The 22537-nt window shown below is 36.7% G+C and overlaps 1 protein-coding gene across 5 annotated transcripts in view; it reads left to right on the top strand.

The window, feature by feature from the left end:
• LEF1 (lymphoid enhancer binding factor 1) overlaps positions 1 to 22537 on the top strand; it is a 103211-nt gene that overhangs the window by 5327 nt on the left and 75347 nt on the right. The window lies entirely within an intron of this gene.

Genomic DNA, 22537 nt, shown 5'->3' with positions numbered 1-22537 from the left:
GGATGGATTTTTTACTGCTCCGTCAGTATATTTACCTTCATTCGGTCTCACTCTCCCTCTACCACCTAAATGCCAATAAAAGGCATGGATGTCTTGGGGTCTTAGGGATTAGAGTTTCAGTCTAATCCATCTGACCCTCCTGAGAGTCAAATTCTGGATCATAGAAAGGAACCTATGATAGTTGCTTTATTAGCTCAGTCCTTCCACTAAATGAAAAAAAAAAAAAATCAGTCACAGACGTCTGGGAAAGGACTTTCGGTAATACCTCAGTGAACAGAATCTGAGAGCCTGGAAGAGAGGAATATTTTGTGCTCTTTAAGAGTATTTGTGTTTATTTTGATTATCCTTAGTACTCAATTGCTGAATTGATAGCTATGTGAAATATAACTACCTTATGTGGGCACTGTGATTTATAAGTTATTATAATTATTTTTCCACAAATTTCAAAAAGATATTTGACCTTTCAAGTAGGAAATTAGATTTTTCTAATTTTCATATAGTGGCAAAAATGGTGACGTTGGAGATCTTGTGGTTATAGGAAATACCGATTTCACATTTTATTTTAAAAGGCTTTTTAAATATTTAATGATAGAGATGTCTTTATGGTGTATATGAATCTCTTAAGAAGTGAATGAATGAGTAAAAGCAAATATAGTTTAATATTTAGAGACTACCCCAAATAAATGCTTTTGAGTTTTAAAATGTGTAGGAGACTTTGTATTTGTTGAAGTAAATGCGATAAAAGATATTTCTTTTATGATTGGGCTGTTTTGTTGTTTTTTTCTGAAGGGGGAGGAAAATTTATTTTAGATAAAGAATAATTGAAGATTTCTGTTGAAAGCCTAGAACAACAAATAGTCTGACAAATCTAGATTGCAGTTTCTGACTTGGTAAACCACAGGAAATGGCCACTAAAACAATCTTATACTTTTTGGCTGTGCACACAGTTAATGCTTAATAAATATTTGTGGGATTTATTTCATAGTTCAGCTACTTCTTTCAAACCAATTTTTAAAGTCAATATAATGAAAATCTATTGATATTTATAAATGATCCCTAAATATATTGAAAATTAAACTTTTTTCAACCAGCATTTTCTGTCTTAGGTCTCTCTAGCTTTTTCTCACCCCCCCCTCCCCACAGTGTATTAATCATTTTGAAATTTTGATAGAATGGAAGGTCTTTATTGTTAGTGTATGTATTAAAATTTCGAGATCAGTAAGTTTAACATCATTCATTATTTAGGAAAGATTTGTGGCCAGAATAAATGTTGGTGGGTTTGTAGAGTGGACAAAGGTGTGGTCAGGAAAGGTTTACTTTACCCTGTTATCTGCCTCTTTATATTCTGTTACATTTTAGGACATACTTATTTTAGGTAATGGGGTAAATTAGATAAATTTTCTTGCCATATTCTGCAGTTTACACAATTCCAGAAGCTTTTCAACTTTAACCACAAGGCTATGTCCAATTTTTTTTTTTTTTAAAGGTTCGATCGAAGTGAGTTGCAATCTTTGGTTTTTAATACCTAACAGTCGTTTTTAATGTGTCTGAGACTCAAAACACTTTAACCGGAAGGCAACTTCTCTCCTTCACCCCTAACCACACTCTGTCTTCTTGCTCTCTAACTCTGCCCTTAGCAGGACAAGTGTTTGTATAACTGACATCCACAGTGATAGGTTTTTATCTGGGGTGTCAGGAGCAGGGTGACCATTTGTGTTTGGGCTTATGGTGGAAGTAGCCCTGAGGCATCCCCATTACTGAAATTTGCATTACAAACAACTGCTTGTTTACTGTATCTGCTGCCTGCAGGTGTTAGGACTAGAAAAAACATGGTGGGGGGAGAGCATTGACCACTACTTACACAGATTCTTCCATTTATAGGAACTGCATGGTAATCCAGAGAAGATCAGCTAGGGCCACTGGCACGCGCAGAAATGTTTCTGCTGGTAGCTTATTCTAACAATTTTATACGCATTTTTACACGCATCGTGACATATGTATGATCGCAGAGTTTTGCCTATGACCTAAGCACAGTATTACGTACTCAAGGGAACTACCTTCTCCAGTCAGGCTTTTTTCCTTCAAAAGGGAAATTTTAATTGGCTAATTACAATCATCCAGAACTGGGATTCTTAGAGGTGTGTCTGTACCAGAAATCTTATGAATAGATGTCTCACAGACTTTTAAATAAGAATTCTTAGTTCAGATAAAATGGGCCTAAGAAGAAAGCACCAATAATGATAACATATTTGTTGTCAGTATGAGTTCTTAAACCTTGAATTGTCTTCATAGAGAATGAGAAGATGTCGAAGCCTTTTAAATATGTCAGAGCAAAGACTCTGGCAAGTGTTTTAAAAGCATACCCCCAAGCTTTTCTTTCTCTGAGTTTTATTTATGAAAATCCCTGTAGGCCAATGGTAAAGGTTAATATTAAAAGAAAAAAAACATGTAGTTCGTTACGTCCTCTGCGGGGGTTCTGGCACTCATGTGCCTGAATACTCTGTGAACAGTGAGCTTGACTGGCTTTAACTTAGTGAAAGTTCCCACTGGCCTAGTGCACTGTAGTTATTCATCTAAGATGTCAAGCTTCCATTTGTCCCTCACACACCCAAATGTTTAACACCTTTGAAGAGAAACATCTCGTTTCTCTTCAGCTGCTCAGGGGAGGGAAAAGCAGCAGCTTAGTGCAGGAAGCTACAGCAAACGTTGAGCTGGGTTGTACCGACCACAGCAGCACCTGGTCAAGTGCTGCTGACTACATGTGTTTGTTTCTTTGTGATGTTTCAGAGGATTCATTTCTAGGTGGGAAAGGAAGGTGTTTGTGTTTGCATTTTATTTTTCTTTCCTTATTTTTATTAGACATTAGTATTAAAATGTTTCAGGGGTTCTTTTAAAAATTATTTTGAACAAATCATTAGTTTGAGTTCCATTGTATGGTTTTTACCTTAAGGGAATCAACATTTGGAATTCTCATGAACGGAATTATGCCCATTATACCTTTGTCTTAGCTTCCCTGTGTGTTTGTATTCGCTTACAAACAGCTAAAATTTGACTTTCGTCATTGCTCACGTCTGGAATTAGGAACTGAGGTGGATATGTCTAATCAGTAAGCTTTCACTTAAATCACTGTATATCACATTGCTGCGTATCTTTGAAAATAATCACAGAAATAATAATTCAAGGATAGAGAAGACTCTGGCTTATATTTTGAGCAAGATTTTAAAAGCAGAGTGTCTTCACTTTACTGCAAGGAGCTACTTAATTTGACTTACTGATAAATTATTTTTAATTTTCTAATCTAAGTTGTATACTTTTTGAAACTAAATGTATTAAATTTTCTTCTTTATTTCAAGTGCAGGAGTAGTTAACTTTTAGAAAGTCTATTCTATCTCAGATTTGAATGTGGATGTCAGAATGTGTGGGGAAAATTCCTCAATCTCTGGACTCTTCCGTTTGATTCATTCTTAGTTTTTCTGCTACAAAGTTGGGAAAGGATCACAGTAAGAATAATTTGGCACTATTGCCATCCCTCCTTCAGATATCTTAGATATATTATGACCAATAGTTTGTTTATTCCAGTGTCTCAGGGAACTGATGTTGCACTTGCATGACTGGTACCACAAGAGTGTGATTCTTATTCAGATATGTTTTTTTGAAATGACCCTAGAAATTTCCTGTTTATTTATAAACACATGAGAACAACCCACTTTCACTAAAACAAGGCCATTGAGCTAACCTGCACAAAATCTTACTCTTTGAAATACCCCTTTCCCTGCCTGTCCATGTACACGTCCTGACTTGTTCTCATCAACCCCATTATTTTGATTCAGTCAACCCATTATTTTGATCCAGTTTCTCTTGTGGCCAAAGACTCATGTGTAATTTATCAGGGCAGAGATGGGGCCTTACAAGTGGGTCGATCTGGACTTGAACTTGTAGCCTCACAAGTGTTCTTCCATAATATCAACTGAGAAAATTTTGCAGCTTTTGAGTCTTGTTCTTGTTTGTTTGTTTTTGATTTGTTTTTGTTTCTTTTCCTTAGGGTGCTTTTTTCTCGGGGGGGGGGTGTGTTTTAAGTAATTTTGTTCTTTAGGCAGAACTATTTTTAGTTTATGCGACTGACATTTTTTAAGCAACCAGATCATTTCATTCCCATTCCTCTCTGACTCCTTTTGTTCCTCATTTATGTATTATGGACATGATTAGAATTTTATAAAACTGGTTTCCCTTTGATTTTGAGATAGACTTGGAATTTAAAGATAAAATACGCCAGCACTGTCTGTGATCCAGCAAAAAATAAAAAGCACATCTGTTTTATTTCTGGGTACAGTAGATCTCAGCATTATATAGGTGCTGCTGTGATGGGACTGAAGGTTTTTAAAAAGAGGATATTCCTTTAAAACTTGTATTTTAAAAGTTATTCCTTAAGTAGTTATGCCAAACTGAGCCAATCTTTGGAAAGCTAATACTGTAGCAATCAAGAGACTTAGTACTGCTTTGTACTGTCCCAACAGGTCCTTAATCTTTTGGAAAAGGCAGCTATTGGACTTTGTTTAAATCATTTTTAAAATATGTTTTAGATTCATGATCACTTTTTAAATATTAATTGTGACCATATAAAGTTACAGTTTAAGGACTGTAGACTCTGCTATAAGCTTTTAATCCATTTTAGGCAAACAAATGATCCAGTCTCTAAGATTTGGAGGTGTAAAGCCAGAAAATGACCTAGAGACAAAGACTGTGGGTGGGGGGGTGGTAAGGTTTGAAGTGCACCAAAGGCGAATGTGGGGCATTGAGTATAGACAGTGAACAGGGATTGCTAACTCCAGGGTTTTTGATAATGTAGCCAATCTAGCCTGGACTCTATTTGTAGACTATCAGCAGAGGCGGTTCAGAGGATTATAGTCTCTGTAAAACAGTACATTTGTACACAATACCCACTCTAGCTAAACTAAACCTGCTGGAAATTATCCACTTGCTATATGTAGACCACTTACAAAGCTCATTGAGGAATGGTATGCACCTGCCTTCACTTTATAAAGAGAAATTTGCAAGGGCATTTCAGAGCGAACAAGAGTTTTGGTTTCTTGTCATCTTTCCCCCACCTGACTGAGAAATATGACTGGGAGAGATGTGGCATCACAAAGGGTCTAGAAATGTGTTTTATTTTTGCAGCTAACCAGGAGCAAGTAGACTCTAAAAGAAGTTTGATTATTGACTATCGTTTCTAGTTGTGCCCACAAATATATATGTATGTATGTGTGTGTGTGTGTGTGTGTGTATGTATATATATACACATATATATATATAACTTGATAGTTTTGCAGAATCGTTTTACTCATAGTAAAGCATTATTAATGTTATGTTCACTTTTAAAAAGAGGTCTATCGCTATTTTACTCAACATAGAGAAAGGTTAAAAATAAGGAAGGCTCTGTAATATAAAAAGAGGAGTGGCTCTAGTGTAACATTTATGTTCTTTTATTGTTGTCAGCTTTTGAATGAAACCGTTACCAAAACAAAATTTTAAAAGCCAACATACTAAGATATTTTTACAAGTCTTTTTATTTTTTTAATCCTGAAAAATTTTGCAATAAAACCTATCAACTGTTGATTATAGTTGATCATCTGATCAGTTGATCTGAGACTACTGATGAATTATGAGATAGTTACATTCAGCCTAGAACAGACACTTCAGGAGAAGTGTCTGAATAAAGAATGTACTAGAAATTTGAGGTGTACGTTTTTTGATTGTTTATAAAGATCTCTCTTTATCAAACCAAATGCTACGTGGAAAGCAAAATCAGAAAATGTCTGATAAAGAATCCTTAATATTTTATTATTTTACCTTTTCTCTCATGTATCAATGAAAAAAAAAATAGCACTAAACCAATGTCTTCCATGAGGAAGTCAAAGTTGCTCTTTGCAGAATGTTTCCAAGTTACAGCTAAAAGCAGTCAGCTGCGGGCTCACTACTAGAGTGAAAAGAATGGGAGTGGACCCTCCTATGAGGGCTGATCGTAAGAAGTACTTATCTCTTATTTAGGTCCTGGAAACCTAATTGAAGATGAGGAGATGATAAAAATGCCTTTTTTTTCCCCCCAGAAGGGTGCTTGAGATGGAAATATAATAGCAATTAAAAGAAAACTGTCTTCAAATTATGTTTTAGTATCATATGGCTAATGCTTTTCAACTCAATTTTATTCTTTCCCAGACTGAAAGAATATATATTTTTTCAGTAACACTTGAGATATTTTCAGATATTAAAAACATTCTTTATTCTTTATGTTCTTTCTAAATACACGTGGCAGCATCAGGGCTGACTTCTAGCCAGTTTGTGTTGCAAATTGGTTATATCCTTCTGGAGAACAAAATTTTTTAGTCTTTATTAGATGGAGGTAGGCAGTCCCATGTGAAGGCTGAGCCTAGTCTCAAGTCTGTCACTCTTCCCCAAAAGTCTTGGAAAGGTATTTAACCTCTATCAGCCTTGTTTCCTCATTTACGGAATGGCCTATTAATATCTGGCTTGCCTACTTTACATGGTTGTTGTGACATTCAGATGGCAAAAGGCTGCAAAAGCACTCAGTTTTCTACCTAAGGGAGCAAAGCATGAGTCTCAGATGGTGTGAGCCAGTGCCCTGGTACCCACCTGGTGGAAATTCTGCAGCCACAAGTGCTTGGCTGTACCCAGGAAGTAACTGGGAAAGGGAAGAAACTTTTGGTTCTCACTATCCCACCAGGCTGACCTGGAATTCAAACAGAGTCAAGGCCTTATATTAACCTTTAGAAAATATTTGCATAAATACATAAAGATTTGCATAAATTTTGGAATTTGTCATGATGTCCCTAATGAATGTGGCTTTCTTCTCTTGGGCTCCGTTTTCTCTCTTAATTATTAGGAGAGTACTTGATTTTCTTCTTCAGCATCATAGTCTTTTACTAAGGGAGTGAGATGTGTGAGGGAACAGATTTCTACATTTCCTATTGGTTAAAAATCTCATATCCTTCTAATATTTAATGTGATATTGCCAGATTAACTCCTTAGATGGGAGTAAGAATATATTTTTGGTTAGGAGACTTTTTTTCCCTTAATCTTTCAGGAGTTGGGGTTCTTCTCCCCATGGCAAAAATTAAAGAAAGAGGAGCGCCAAGAGCCATGTGAATGTATAGGACAACAAGCAAGTTATTTTTTCCCGTTGGAATCTTTCTCTAACTTAAATCTTTCTAGCTTTCTTGGCACCTGAAAGGATCAGGTCCAAGGGCAGCAAAGATAAATTGGTGTTTTCTCTTTACTTGTTACGAGTACATATTTTCTAACTAAATCTTTGCACAAATCCTATTTCTTCGGAGTAAAGTTAGCTGGGCAGCAAAGAGAAATCAGTGTTTTTCTAGCCTCATGGAAAACTCCAGCTTCTATCCAGTCGAGACTTCTCTTTTTCAATAAAACCCAATGAATGTTAAAAATATTTCAACATGAAGTCATCTTTCGTGGTATAGAATTCTTCCATTTTAAACACTACATATTATACCTTGTAATAACTGTGACCACAATTATTGGTGCACTAGTCATCTTGGTGCACTAGTTCAGATGACTCGGATAAAAGAAAAAGGTACTATAATCTTATCTCAAGTGTGTTAGATTTTGTCTTGAATCCCAACACTTAGATTTTTTAAAGTCTATAACAAACCCAAAAGTACTGAAGTAAAAATATGTTTACTATAGTTGGGCTAACCAGTTAGCTAGTCAGTAGGTTTAGGAAAAGAATTAACTCTCCCAAACATTGTTTAAATTGGTTTTTGTTCATTTTTATGTGTATATTAAAAGCTTTAAATTAAAACTGAAGGGTTTGTTTTTTGAAAGGAAAAACAGTTATCTTTTTTTAAACTACAACCTTGTGCCAGATACCATGCTAGGCAATTTACATGGTTGTCTTATTTAATTTAATCCTAACTGAAAACTGTGGGTGGATGTCATGATCTCCATTTTGAAGGTACGGGCCCATCCTCATGGACAGCAGTAACCTTCCTCAGTAAGGTCAGTAAGTAGAGTCAATGTCCCTCCTTACAGTCTAAAACGTGTTTATTTTTATTACTAATAACCATATTTGCTTTCAGAACATAAAAACACTACTAATGAATCATAATATTGATTCAAATGTAAAATGGAAAAGCAGTTATTTGATAATTTGTTTGGAAATTTCAATAATGCTTAACTATCTTCTGTGAAAATAAAAAGAAAGAATTTATTAATAATCAATTCATGTTTACTAGAAAAATTAGAAGACTCAGATGAGCAAAGGGAAATGAATATTAAATCTCCAGGATCCCACTGTCAGAAATGATCACTCTTAAAACTTGCTTGTGGCCTTTAGAGCTCTTCCTATGGACATATAGAGATATATGTAAACATACACAGTATATGTTATATGTTCATTGCAATGGGAACGTAATATACTATTTTGTCACTTGTTTTTTTCCCACCGGTATATAGTAGATATCTTTTTTACTATTCTGTAGCATCATTTTTAATGATTGCCTAATCAGTCTTTTGGTAGATATTCGGATGGTATCATTTTCCCCTATATCTTAAAGAATATTTATGAGTTGTTATGACTACATATTTTCTAAATAAATCTTTGCACAAATCCTATTTCTTTGGAGTAAATTGCTAAAAGTAGAATTGTATCGTCAAAGGCAATGTACCTTTTTATGTTGGGTTAACCCAACATTGCAAATTAACGTTAAAAAACACAATTATTTGAAGTCAGTATTTAAAAGTATATACTTGATTATGTTCAGGTTTGGTTGTGGTTGGTCCTTTGAGGCTGATGATTTTCATGCTTTATTCCAGTCAAGAATAAGTCCAGCAGTAGTCAGGCTGGACAGATGGAAAGCAGAGTATCAGCTTAATTATTAATAAGACCAGATTAGAGAATGTGGCTTGAACCAGGACATGAATTTGGACTTCCTTTGACTTCCCCAGATTGAGCACACCACTAAGCTACAGGCTTCCTCCACAGAGGCAGGAGTTTACCTCCTGTAGAATTGGAAACAAGAACAAACCCGTGCTTGGGCAAGTTGGCCCCAAAAGAGAACCAAGAGTCAGTCCATCTTTGCCCAGTTTCTTCTCCCAGTCACCAGAGATGAGTAGCTCTTCCTTGTGGAAAGTGAATGAGGAAGTGAGAGAGAAAAAGGTGACCACTGCTGCCAAGATAGCAGAAATCCCTACTTCACTGGCCAAGCTAAGGAAGAGGGGAGAAGGAGAGGGTGGTTATCTTCTTAGTCCTAATCTTTTATCAGATTGATCAGACTGTGGGCCATAGGGCAATGATGGTAACACACTGCATACGTACGATAGGAGTAGCAGCAGAGCACTGCTGTTGGAGTCAGATCTGGATCTCAGTGCTCCGTTACTGCCTAGCTGTGTGTTCTTCAGCCGGTTACTTACTCTCTCTGAACCGTGGTTTTTTTCACCTGTTACATAGATTGCCACTTTTTCTACTTGTAAAAGTACCCAGTACTCTGTGTTAGAAGTAGCGTTTGTGGAAGTGGGACCAATTGCAACTGGATTACTGGTGTCGGAAAGGCAGATACCTGGGCCCCTTCACAAATGTCCTGACCCAGAACCTGCAGGCAGGTCATGCATATGCACTTTTAACAAGTTTACCTCATTGATTCTTACCTAAAGTAAGGTTTGGAGAAACTGACCCAGTAGATGCTCAATAATTTACCTGAGATTCAGATAACCTTACTGTCTTACACAAGGTCTCATACCAGGAAAGCAGTGGAACTTGGACTCACTCGAGCTCCCTTCTATCCACTCAGTCCTGTCCAGCCCTACCCTTCATTGAGACCACTGGCACTCTGTTCACTTCTGGTCAGACCTCAGCAGATTTCTTCCCTGAGTGTTCTCCTCCCCTGACTACAGAATATAGCCCACGTTTATGCGTTATTTTCAAAGCTTTCCACGATATAGACCATTTACGTTTCAAGACTTGCCTCCTTACTGTACTACCCTGCAGCTTACGATTCAGCAACATTTCCAGACTTGCACCTTAAATCCTTTCCTAAATTCCTGTCTCCCTGAAATACCTTGCCAGCACAATCTTGTTCATCCTTAAATAAGGTCCACGCTAAATGGTACATCCTCCAGGAAGCTCTTCCTGATTCCACCACCCATTAAGACTAAGTGTTCTCTCTTATGGGTTCCTGTAGGACCTTCATAACTCTGTTACCATGTCTTATGTAATAGTTGGTTGTCTCCGTGTCTGTATTTCTCACTATTTGTTAGTTCTTTTAGGATAGGGAATATCTCTATTCATTTTAGTTGTTATACTACCCTGTATAGAGCAGGTTACTCCCCAGATGTTTGTGGAGTAAATATAGCAGAAATTTTAAAACTTCATTAATGTCCATATTAGTCCATATTTAAGTGGAGACTCTTAAAAATATACCAACTCATATAGAATCACAAAGCTGAAATTGAGCTTAGAAATTATCTGAGTATTAAATGTAGAGTCCATAGACTAGCCATTAGCTATTACTTTCTAGTACTTAGTACGTGCCAGGAACTGTTCTAAGCATTTTATGTGTATTAGCTCATTTGCTCCTCTTAATAACCTGATGACATTCCTAATATCCCAGTTTAACAGATGAGAAGACAGAGGCATAAAGAGTTGAGCAGATGAGGCATAGAGAGCATAGAAAGGATTAAGGACCACTGTCAAACAGACCAAGAATTGAAAGGTCGAATGAAGTAAGCAGTTTGCTCAGATCACACAGCTGGTAGCCTTGATTCCCACTGCAAGGTGCTTTCTGCAACTTTAATTTCTCATTACTATCACTGTCACTGGCACACACAAGATGCTAGATGATCGTTGAATCAATGACTTTCTCATCAGTAAGATATAACTGATTCTTATAAGGGTTTTGTAAGTATAATATGAGATAGATAGTATATGAAATCATAAATTTCTTTAACACAGTTTTTGGTAGTAATAGCTGTTGTGCTAGTGGACAACATGGAGTCCAAGGCAACCAGTTAGATCGGTGGGAGCGAGATGTATAAAAAGATGGTGACAGTTCCAGCCTGATGCCGAGGGGACGGTATGAGTGGAAATCATGCATTTAGAAAGAGGAGCAGGTTTTAGGACAACCATTCATGAGTTGGGCTTAAGAATTATCCTTTGTTTTCTTTTTCATGTTAAGAAAACAAAAAAAAATACTGGAACCAAACATGATACATTATGGACATCTTTTTGGTCCATGACTTTAAATATCTCACAAAATCAACTAACTTACCTCTAAAGCTACCTGGATCTTGACCGAAACCTCTGTATGATTATGAGAAATAGAACTGCATATTGCCCAGAGGTGAGAAGAGTATTAGTATTAATAATATCATAGAATATAATATTTAATGAATGTACTTTACATGCATTTTTCTTATTAAATACTCACTGTGACACGGTGAAGTGAATACTACTTGTCCTTAACATTTTTTCCAATAAAGAAATTGAGGCACAGAGAGGTTATTTGATTGCTTTAGTCCCAGAGTTTAGTTAAGAGGTAGAATTTGGATTCAAAGTCAGGTATCCCTGATTCAGGAGCCAGGACCCAATTGATGAACTAGTTTCTCCTCGAAAGGATATTGAGAAGAAGCCTTGGTCAATGTCAATAAACTACTTTCAAGATTAAAAGCATCTGTTATGCTGGTGTTTTATTAAATGATGTAAACGGTTCGGCTTTCGTGGTGGCTTAGTAACAGGTTCTGAGAATACTTGACAATTGTCTTCTGGTTCATTCAACACACAGCCATGTAATCAATGTGTTCTTGAAAATTCTCAGGGAATATTTGCCCTTGCGTGTAACAGACACATTTTGGTAAATGTCTGATTTTTGTGGGAATCTCCATTGCTCAGTTCTATGGGCCCAGTGTCCCCAAGTCTTAAGAGCTGAATAGATTAACCAGATAGCTGTGTGGCTTTGTGATTCTTGGATTCTCTTTGGTGAATGATGTTGCCTCCTTATTCCGTGATAACTGAGCATTTACGGGCAAAATTCTGTCGCCAAAGAGTGTTCTTTGCACAATAAGTAATTAAAATGGGGTAGGTGCTTCATTCTTCAGAGCTGTTAGTGGTATCATGATGTTAGGTTAAGAGAAATTCGTTTAGAATTAACTGGAATTGGGATCATTCCTGAGAAGTTACAACAGTGGGTTTCCTTCAAAAAGTGAAGAAACTTTTCTTGTCGAGAAGATGCTTATTAGGAACAATCTTCTTTCTGTCTCTCAAAAGGAAATGTCTTTTTTTTTTTTTGGCTGGTCGGTTTTTTAAAAGTAACAAGTTTTGTTTAAAACTTGGGAAAACTCATTAAAGAACAGAAAAAAAAGATCTGTATTTCTATCATTCAGATATAATAGTTTCATATATATATATAAATATGCATGCATACATATTTTCAGATGTTCTTTCTGCATCTATACTTAGAAACATTTTTATACATGGCTTCATAAAACTGGTTTATTGTAATCTTTTTTTAAATTAAAATATATTATGTGCTCATCTTTTCATATTAATAAATATAGGTCTGTATTATCAATTGCAATGGCTGGCTATGATCCAGTTGTAAGAATATTTCAACTTATTGATTTTATCCTCAGTTGTAGATATTAAAGTTTTTCGTTGCTTGTTTTAAACAATGCTAAAATGAAACTGTTAGATACATGTTTGTCCATAATCTTTTTAATAGGTTAAATAGATTTATGTTGATTTCTATTGGAAATTAGATGATTTTAATAGAAATTGATTAAATAGATTATAAATATGTATTTTACATATTTATTTATGTTTATCTTATTTATTTACATTTATGTTAATTTCTTGTTCATATTTTTCTTGATTTATGAGCGCTGTTTATGTAAAAAGCATATTAACCATTTTGATCAACTACTCTCGAAATAATAATGGTTCAAAACTATCCTACACCAAAGTTATGATACTTTTTCTTGTCGAACAGTTGAGATCCATCTGCTGGTTATTGTATAAACAACTAGCTACTTAATACAAGAAAAGGCTTTTCAGCATTAGCTTGGCTCATTTCTTATATTTTATTTCAGGAAAGGAGATGCTAATACAGCTCTTTTGACCCTTGTAGGATGGTACAGTATCCAGAAAGGACACTTTATTCCATTTCTCTAGTCAGAAGATACCTGTTGTTGTATCTGACTCTGAACTAACCCTTAAGTTTAGGGTTAAACAAGTTTCCTGATAGAATGAAGACTAACACCAGAAAATGTTTATTTCAGGAACGATTTATCGCTCCTGAAGTAAATGTGCATTGAAAGTACTTACTTTGAAAGTCATTGTGTTGAGCCCTGCTGAGTATGAATGACGATGAAGACAGTCACCACCCTCAAGGAGCTTACAGTTCAGTAAGGGAGAGACATGGTACAAACGCCCACAGCTTAATGTGGAGTAAGCAGGAGCCACATCACTGAAGCAGGCCTGGGTACAGGGTGGGCAGAACTGAGCCTGGTCTCCCTGGAGCAGTGCAGCCTGTGATCGCAGTTCCACGGGGCTATAGTTTCTATAATGTGCTGTTCTTTCTTCACCTGCTTTCAGTTCAGTGTGGCCCCAAGTATGGTGGCGAGTATTTGGTTTACTTGTTTAAAAGTTGTTGTGTAGAAAGCTCTGTGTGTTTGGCCAGAAAAGTTTAAATAAATAAATAATTAATTTAAAGGTTACTCCTATTGATTAACCTAAGACTGTTTAAGAAAGAACTCAGAACTATTTATAAGGCATTTTGTTTTATTTATTTATTTTAGAAATAAAGTTAGTGCATCATCCGTCAGAAAATATTTGAAATGAATAAGTTTATAAACATTGCTGCCAAGTTAACTAACTGGTGGTTGGTAAGAATGAAGGCTAGGAGTTAGAACTTCCTCTGTTTTATGTTTTCGGTACTGTGTCACTATTTTATTATTAAAACCACCAGAAACCTTGACTTATAAGACATTTGCTCAGTATACTCTGTAACCACATTTTAAACAGTTATTGTCAGACTTGACTACAATTAGCATTAGGCAGACAGACTCCCAGAAAGGTAGAGAAGTTTCCTTTTATTTCTACAGTTATAGTGGCTGAGAACACATGCCCAGGATCTTGACTTCCTGAGCCCAAATCCAGGATCAGCCACTTGCTAGGTGTCTAAAGGGGGAAAATTATTTGTACCTTTCTGTTTCTGTTTCTTCACTCATAAGCAGTTGAAAATTTTTCGTCATAGTTAGAAACAGCAGAAAATGACTGTTTTGAAAATCATGTGACTTAGTTACGATATATAGGAAACATTTAGTCAATATCCATGTCAGGGACTTACTATCAGCTAGGAATGAGGTACTAAGAAAGATCTGTAAGTTGTAGGCCTGAGGATGTTTGATTTTATGCTTTAACATACCATTTATCAAATAATTCTAAGCTAAAAGCAAAGTTAAATAAAGCAAGATCATATTAACTAGATTTTATGAGAGATTCTTATGTAACTAATTGGGGAAATTAGTCAGAGATTAAATTTTTCAAAAATAAATGTTTCCTCTCAAGATGTCTGGTTATTAGGAAAAAAACAGGAGTCTGTGTAGTGCAAGAGAAATGTGACATTTAACCTACAAATGAGAAAACAGTTCATAATTCAGAGACATCTGAGATGTATATTTGTTTATTATTTTAATAGTTTTTACATGAATTCAGTAATGTGTATGCAATGTGAGGTTTGAAAATACTTGGCTACCCAAATAAAAACATCTTAAAAGGCTTTTTTTTTTTTAATCTTCTGTTGTTAATTTCATGGTGTGGGGGAAAATACCGACATGGAGTTAGGCAAGTCATTCACTAGCTGTGTGTCTTCGAACAAGTCCCTGAGTTCTTCACCTTTAGTTTTCTTATCTAGAATGTGGTAATAACAAATGGTGGTTGCATGAACTAAGTGAGGCACTCTTATAGTAATGTGCTGAGCTTCTTGGTGCCAGGCCTCTGAGCCAGATCAGAGAAGGAAACGTTAGATTTCTCTTGAGTTGTTTTATTAGTACTGCAAGCAACAGAATTGACCTTGGTGCTTGAACAAAGGAGGTTTTCCTGCTCTAGGAATAAACAAGGTAGAAAATTGACCCCATACTGCTTTTGTCTGGCTCTGGGGGAGCATCTTGTTGTGCCTTAGTAACTTTTTGGGGGCTCCGAAAGTGTAGATTTATACCAGGTAAGATCTGGGCATCTGCCTTGAATAGTTCCATTGGGTTGAATTAACCATGAAGATCTACCTTCAGAGAACCAGCCCATCCTCATTTTCTGCTCACTTCTTCTCATATCTCAATATAGTCCTAAAATTCCTTGTCCTCAGTTCTCATCCAGATGCTGCATTTTTATGAGTTAACACTTTGTTGTTTTAAAGGCACAAGGTGGCTCCCTGGACAAGGGTTAAGCCACACAGTAGTTTTACTCAGGGAGATCATGCCAGGAGGTAGTTCTCCTTTGCTTATTTATTTTTTTAATCAGGGGAAGAGGAATTTATTCACGTATTTATTCAGCAAACATTTATTCAATGGTTACTTATTTTTATATAACTGTTGAGATGTAATTCACATACCATATGGTTCACCCATTTAAAGTGTACAGTTTCATGGTTTTTAGTATTTTCACAGGTATGGGTAACCATTATCACAGTCAATTTCAGAACATGTTCATCACCTCAGAGAGTAACCTCTGTCATCCCCTTATCTCCTGATCCCCTCATCCTTGACCCCAGGTCTTAAGCAACCATAGTCTGCTTTTTGTCTCAATAGATTTCCCTGTTTGGGACATTTTATAAAATTGAAATTATAATATGTGGTCATTTGTGACTAGCTTCTTTCACTTAGCATAATATTTTTAGGTTTCACCCATGTTGTATCACTACTTCATTTCTTTTTCCCTCTGGCTTTTAATAGCTGTATCTTGCCTCCCAAAGGTTAGATCTCCCTGATGCAGATCCGCATCAGTATGTGAGAAAAGGAATTGGTTTCGTCTATTTTGATTCAGGTCCCTATCAGTTAAAAATTTTGACCATTGTATAATTGTTTATGAATTATACACCTGAATTACCTAATTATCTAATAACTTGGATTATAGTATACACTTAGGGCAATGTTTATGGTCATTGATGAAAGCTGCAAATTCTTATTTCAAAAAAAATTGACAATTTCTAATTATTTTGGTCAGCTTCTTGTCAGATCTCATAGATTTTAGCCCTAATGCAAGGTCTTAAAGAGTTGGTATTAGAAGTAGGATAGCTGTTAGCTTTGCCATTTTCTCGATGTTCCCTTGGGTTTGCATTGTTAGCATTTTCTTCTTTCCGTTTGGTATTCTTGCTCGTTTGACATGCAGAACAAATGGAGGACCCAGTGATGATCTGTATAAGCATTTTTGTAAAGCTTAAATTTTTTAATATAAAAATACGTATTGACATTGTAATGTCAATTACAATGTCACCCCAACGAATGCACCCCAATGAATGATACTATATACTCTTTGTATAGTGCATTATAACAAACTTCTGTAGATTGATGGAAAAATGAAGGGGAAACTGTATTCCTGTTTGTTTTAGGGAAATGCTGCTGACAGTCTGGGCGCTGTGTGTTTCATGAAAAGGCTTTTTATGAGACCAGCAGATTGTGCAGCACTCATGAAAATACTTCTTTTTTGTCTGGTTGTGTTGGTTGTTCGCTATGTAGGTTACTTGCATATTGCTCAGAATCACCTGGGTTTGCTGCAGACCAGGCTGTTGTCTGAGGCCATGTGTCTGAGACCTTGGTATGGCCAAGCTAAATTATATCATCTGAGATTGTGCCTTACGCTGCCCTTGTGGTGTCTCTTGCTCACCCTTCTGTGGACCTGTCCTCCAGCAGCTGTGTGGGAATCCTGCTACCTTCCTCCATCTAGATTAGAATGTCTGCGTGATGGCGTTTGCTCTTTTAAACCAAAAATGTCATCCTAGATGTGCAAGTGATGACATCGCTTGAAAAGAAAGCCTTATACTGTCTATCTGAGACAGTTCTCAGTCTTTTATGAACATGTTAAAAATTGGGCCCTGTCTAAATCTTAACATATTCTTGTGACTCAATGGCAGAACTCTTTTAGCTAGTCCCAGAGGGACCTGCCTGATAAGACACCGGTCATTTGGCTTGGAGAAAAAAAGCAGGAGGGCAGTTTGAAATCATCTCTAAGTATAAGACTGTTTTCTTTCATGGGAGTTTGTGACCAGCTTTGTTCTTCATTGAAGAAATATCCAAAGGAAATGGGCTTAAATTGTTGAAAGAATTTAGGATAGAAGAATTACTTCCAAGGGAGGGATTAATAAACACTGGAATGGTATACAAGGGGAAAGCGTGGAATCTGATTATTTAAAGGTTTTAATAATAAGTGTTTATTTCTATGAAGCTACTCAGATGCCTCACCTGGAGGGATCTCAGACCTTGGGCTGTGCCTGTTGCTGCTGTTCTCACCCAGCTTGCCTCGCCCACTCTTCACCTCTGAAGTAGTTTTATTTCCTTTTCAGTAAGCAGTGTACAAACCCTCCAGGTTCTCCAGGAGATTATATTCCTTACTGAAGGGAAAAATAAATAGGCCAGCACACAGATTATGCTATATAACGAGTCTCCTGTGTATTATTGCAGTGTTGTTACCTCAGCTCTCAGTTATGGCAGTGTTTGCTGAGGGGCAGTCTCAGGAAGTGTGTGAAGCCCAAGGCTACTGAGGCTGCTGAGAATCTTTGAGCTTCGGTGTGTCTTTGCTGAGCTGCCGTACTGTCTCTTTCAAGGTGAGTGGGCGAACTCACCTCATGAGCTGTTTAGGTGACTAAAATTACAAATTTGGGTTTCTCTGAAGAGAGCTTTGAAGAATGTTGGACTCACTGGAAAGAGTCTAGGAAAAGTGGAACGAGTGTTTGTGAACTGGGGGCTGGATTCCGTTAGCCCGTTTGACTTCTCCTTAGGTATGAATGAGAGGCCTGGGATGCTTCCAGTGGCTATTTTACTTGTTACTTTGCTAGAGAAGGCTAACGATATCATAAAAGACATGGTTTTTGCCTGATAACCTGAAATTAGATTGGGGCCTTGGGATGTGGAAAATGTGATAAGCTTACTAGGAATGCAACTTAGAGAAAAATATTTGATAACTGCAACTTATTTCTGGTATTTTCTGAAAATGGTAAAGCTAGGGAAAGACAGCACTTTTCCAAGAAAAAAAGATCTAGACTTTGAAATGTTATAATTCATATTTTCTCACAGAATTTTGCTATTGCAATTCTGAATTCTTGTCGTTAAAAAACAAACTCCAAATAAAACAAACATCAAAACTGAAACCTAGTAAACTGAAGTAGGCAGGCTCTCAAGAGAAAAGAGTTTTCTAGCTTAGCACAGTTTCAGACAGATTTTTCAAAGAAAATTTGTAGTTGGGTACCTGACAACCAGGGCTGTTGATTCAAAATCCTTTTAAACAGACACAGGCAGTGTTTGTTCACCAATTATTTGGTGTTTCAGAACTAAAAGATTTTGTACAGAATGAAAAGAGGCAAGTTATTTTAGTCATTTCTTCAATGTCAGTAAGTTTCCAGACTTGGAAAAGTAAAAGGCTGATGGTTCATTGACTATTATCTACATAAATAATTAAATCTGTGCTAAAGGGAGCTTTAATAAATGAGATGCATTGTTTTGTAAATTCTTTAAAAATTTTCCTTTTCCACTTTCTCCATTCTAAAACCTTGTCATTTATTACATTTGGAGTTTCTATGTAGAGCTACATATATTAATTGGGGCAGACATTTTCAAAAATAGCAATTTAAGTATTAGAATAGGAATATCAGAGGGTTTTCTGATAGTTTGAGAGTGGAGATTACTGGACATACATAGTACCATATGTAATGCTGAGGGTGTAGTATGAGGATTTATGGTTGACCTGCTGCTTGTTTTCTATGTTGATTTTGAATGAAATAATGGATTATTTGCACAATGTGCTTATTAATGGTGTCCTTAATTTTTTTAAATATCAGAAATACTCTCACTCTTATTTGCTATTTTGAGAAAGAGTAGAATTCTGATGTTGATATACTTTGGTAATTGTATCCTTAAGAATTTTTCTGCCTAGTTTGGTGGTCAGGTTTTGATTCGAATGTCAAGGTGTATTCATTGCAGACAGATTTGATATTATGTATGTGGAGCCAGAATCGAAAACCTCTTTTGACTTTTCTGTTCCTCCTTTTCTGTTAATAAGGAATTATGCATTTACCATTTCCCAAATAACTTGTGACTTATTACAAATGCAAATTTCAGCTCTACTTAATTGATGGAAAGGGAACAGGTGAGGGTAGTGTGGAGCCGTTCTGAGCAGCCGCTCAGGTTCACCTTGCATCAGGTGTCTGCAAAGTCTTCAGACCGAGTGCATGTTAGAATCCTTTTCCCAATTGGAATCACTTACCCCATCGTTTTCATTTTACCCTCTAAGCTTGAAAAAGTGTGTATTTAGCCATCAGTTCATTTTGTGTGGTCTGAGTTATAAAAATGCCCCTGCTGGTTTTTCCATATGAAAAACATGTTTTTCATTTGTGGAAACTTATATAATTTTTTTTTTTTTTTTTTTGCTGGCTTTCTTTTGTGCTGCTTTAAATTAAAAGCAAATGTACTTCCCTCCCCTTCTTTCTTGCTTCCCCACCCCCATCTTTGCATGTTCCAATTACAGAGTTGTGAAAATAAGTCATCTTTCGGCTTTTGTTACTTTAAAACAGCTATCGGTGATGTCAGAGTCAATACTAAAAGCATTAAGAATGCTGGCCGACTGTAATGCAGCTGCAATCCAACATGATGCTGGAAATGGGGTTGAGAGCATAAAGGCTTTCCATATTCCCAGGGCGCACAACTGCTTGCGGCCTTGGCTTTGATCTCTTCAAAGGCTGCTGCCTCCTCCTAGATGGAGAGACTTGGCTGCCACTCGCTTGCATTGAAAAAAGGCAGAGGTCTCTATTCAGGCAGAAATCAATCACTGTGCAGAAACAATTATGTGTAATTCAACCATCATGAAAACAGGACGAGATTACGGGTTTGTTACCTGAGTGACTGTGTGGAGACGGGGAGCAGAGAACACTGGAGTCCTGCTGACATGCCACATCTCGATGACAATTATAGACATATGAATGATGTGGCGGGTGGGGGAGGCACGATGACAAATGCTGGTCACGCTGTCCAGCAGAGCAGAAAATGAGGTTACAATTGGGAGATAATGTTTGCATATGTAACCATATTTCAGCAAGCTGAACTTCAGGGAACAGACCTTCAAAAACTCTTGTGGGTATTTGTGCATATGTATACAGGCATATTAGCTGAATAAATCCTAAATAATCCTAATAATTTGAGAATTTTATTGGAAGAGAAACAGTAAAGTTCGGGTTATTACATTGACTAATTTGGAGTGTATACTCCTGACACCAAACTCTGAAAACATAGCTAAGTTTCTAACCTATACATACATGTGTGTCTGTCTTTGAACATCTTCTGGTTCAAGAGTAACATTTCTATTTTGAATTTGTTAATCTTCCTCAAAAAAAGCATTATGTTTTTTCATCTTTAAGCCCTTTGGGGAAGTGATTTTGTCAGTCATACTATCTTCTCATCTTCAAATGTTATTTTTCTAAAGCAACCTCTGAAACGTGTCGAAGCTTTCTTGCATTGTGAATAAAAGCAGGGCCTTTTTTTCTAGGTGGGAAGTAACTTTTTGCTTTAGGTAGAAGTATGTTTAATCTTAGAGCCCTGGCACACAAAGCTGTCGAGGCATTTATTTTTATTTTAGCTTGCTCTTGTCACCTAACAAAGGCGTAGGAGTAACCTCACGCTTTGCCAGCTAGCCTGGGTAAGGGTTGTAGAGGGAGGGGTGAAGTGGAAAAATAAGATGAAAACCTAGATGGCTGATTATAAAATGGTATTGCTGCCGCTCAGCTTGCTACCCAGGCCCGGGTTTACCTTTTATGCTGCTCCAGCTGAGACATCAGAGGCGTGAGAGCTGCTTTGAGTTACAGATCTTCAAACAATAAGTCAAAACAAAAAATCAATCCCCTCCGGTCCCTGGGTGCAGTTATCGAAAGATAAAAGAGAAAAATAAAGTTATGCTAAAGCAGATAGAGGAAAGGAGCAGATATGCCAAGGAAACTCGGAGGACAAGTGTAGAGTTGAAGTGGGCCTCGTGTGAGCTAACATCAATGAATTTTTATCTTATCAAAAAGTTTTAGGGTTGCCAGTTCTTTTCAAACTGGATCCAGTCTGCTCCAGGGCTGCCTGGAGCATTGGCTTCAATAAAGTTGCTTTCCCCCATCCCTTTTACACATAACCACATAGGAATTAGATTGCATTTCACTCAAGGTATAAAACTTGCCACAGACTTCAACACAAATTAGGGGTTTCAATAATCCCTTGATATTTTGAATATAAATTGAGGGGAGTTTTTTATGTTTATCAAAAGCTGTAGATTTACATGAAAAGTAAGGCAAATCTCTATAGTGTATGTGCTTTCTTCAAGCCAAATTTCTAAGGAGAGCTGGAAAGCCCCTTGAATTCTTTTTGAGGTAAGAAATCTGTGTGTTTTCCTCTTTCTTGTGGGTAATGTCAGATATTTTTGAAGATTAACTTAAGTATCTATCAGAAGCATTTTGGCCGGCATTGTGATATATGAGCCAGTATGTATTTTTGCGAATCTAAGTTACAGTAAAAAAAAGAAAAACAATTAAGTTTTTGGATATTAGGGTTCCTTCCCTACCTACAGCACACATTTCACTCTTCTCCTTATCTTGGTTCCCTTATTGTCCTCGTGGATAGAGTAGCGTGCCTTAACTTCTGTCAGGGAGCCAGCTCCGCATAGGTCTCTCTGGCCACTGTGGAGCCCCGTGTGCTCCCTGCTGGGTAATCAGGTTTCAGATTTTAAGAGAAAAAAGGACGGTTTGCTTGGATAGTTAGAAATGAATGCCCTGCTATTTAAAGAAACTTGTTCTATATATAACTATAGTTAATCATTTGAGTAAAACCATCATAGCTTTCGTTTGCCTAGTTCAGATGACTCACTGTTTTGAAAATTAAATAAACTTAAATGGAAAACAACCACACTGCGGGTTGCAACTTTTATTTCCTAGTATAGAGTTAATGAGCAGAAAAATGGCAGAGCCATTTCCAAACATCTAAGGCTTTAAATATATTTTCAAACTATTAATGAATGTACTTTATTATAAACATTGAAGCTCAGAGTATGTTCTGTAGGCCCTGAGAGAAGTGGAGTGAAGATTCTTTCTAGCTTCGTATAATTAAGCGATGGTAGAGAATCGCAATCTGAATTTCTCAGCCTTTGCCCTCCGACTCTCCTTCAGGCTGGGTTCAGCTAACATTTTCATTCCAGTCTCTCTCTGCCATTTCCTATCCTTAATCCCATCTTGTCATCCTTCCAGGCTACTTAGAGGATGTTCTTATAAGTGACTTCATT

The sequence above is a fragment of the Pteropus medius genome, unplaced genomic scaffold (assembly GCF_902729225.1).
Source record: "Pteropus medius unplaced genomic scaffold, Ma_sr-lr_union100, whole genome shotgun sequence".
Lineage (NCBI taxonomy): Eukaryota > Metazoa > Chordata > Mammalia > Chiroptera > Pteropodidae > Pteropus > Pteropus medius.
Note: the sequence above shows the minus strand (reverse complement) of the source record. Positions and strands in the feature narration are given on the sequence as shown.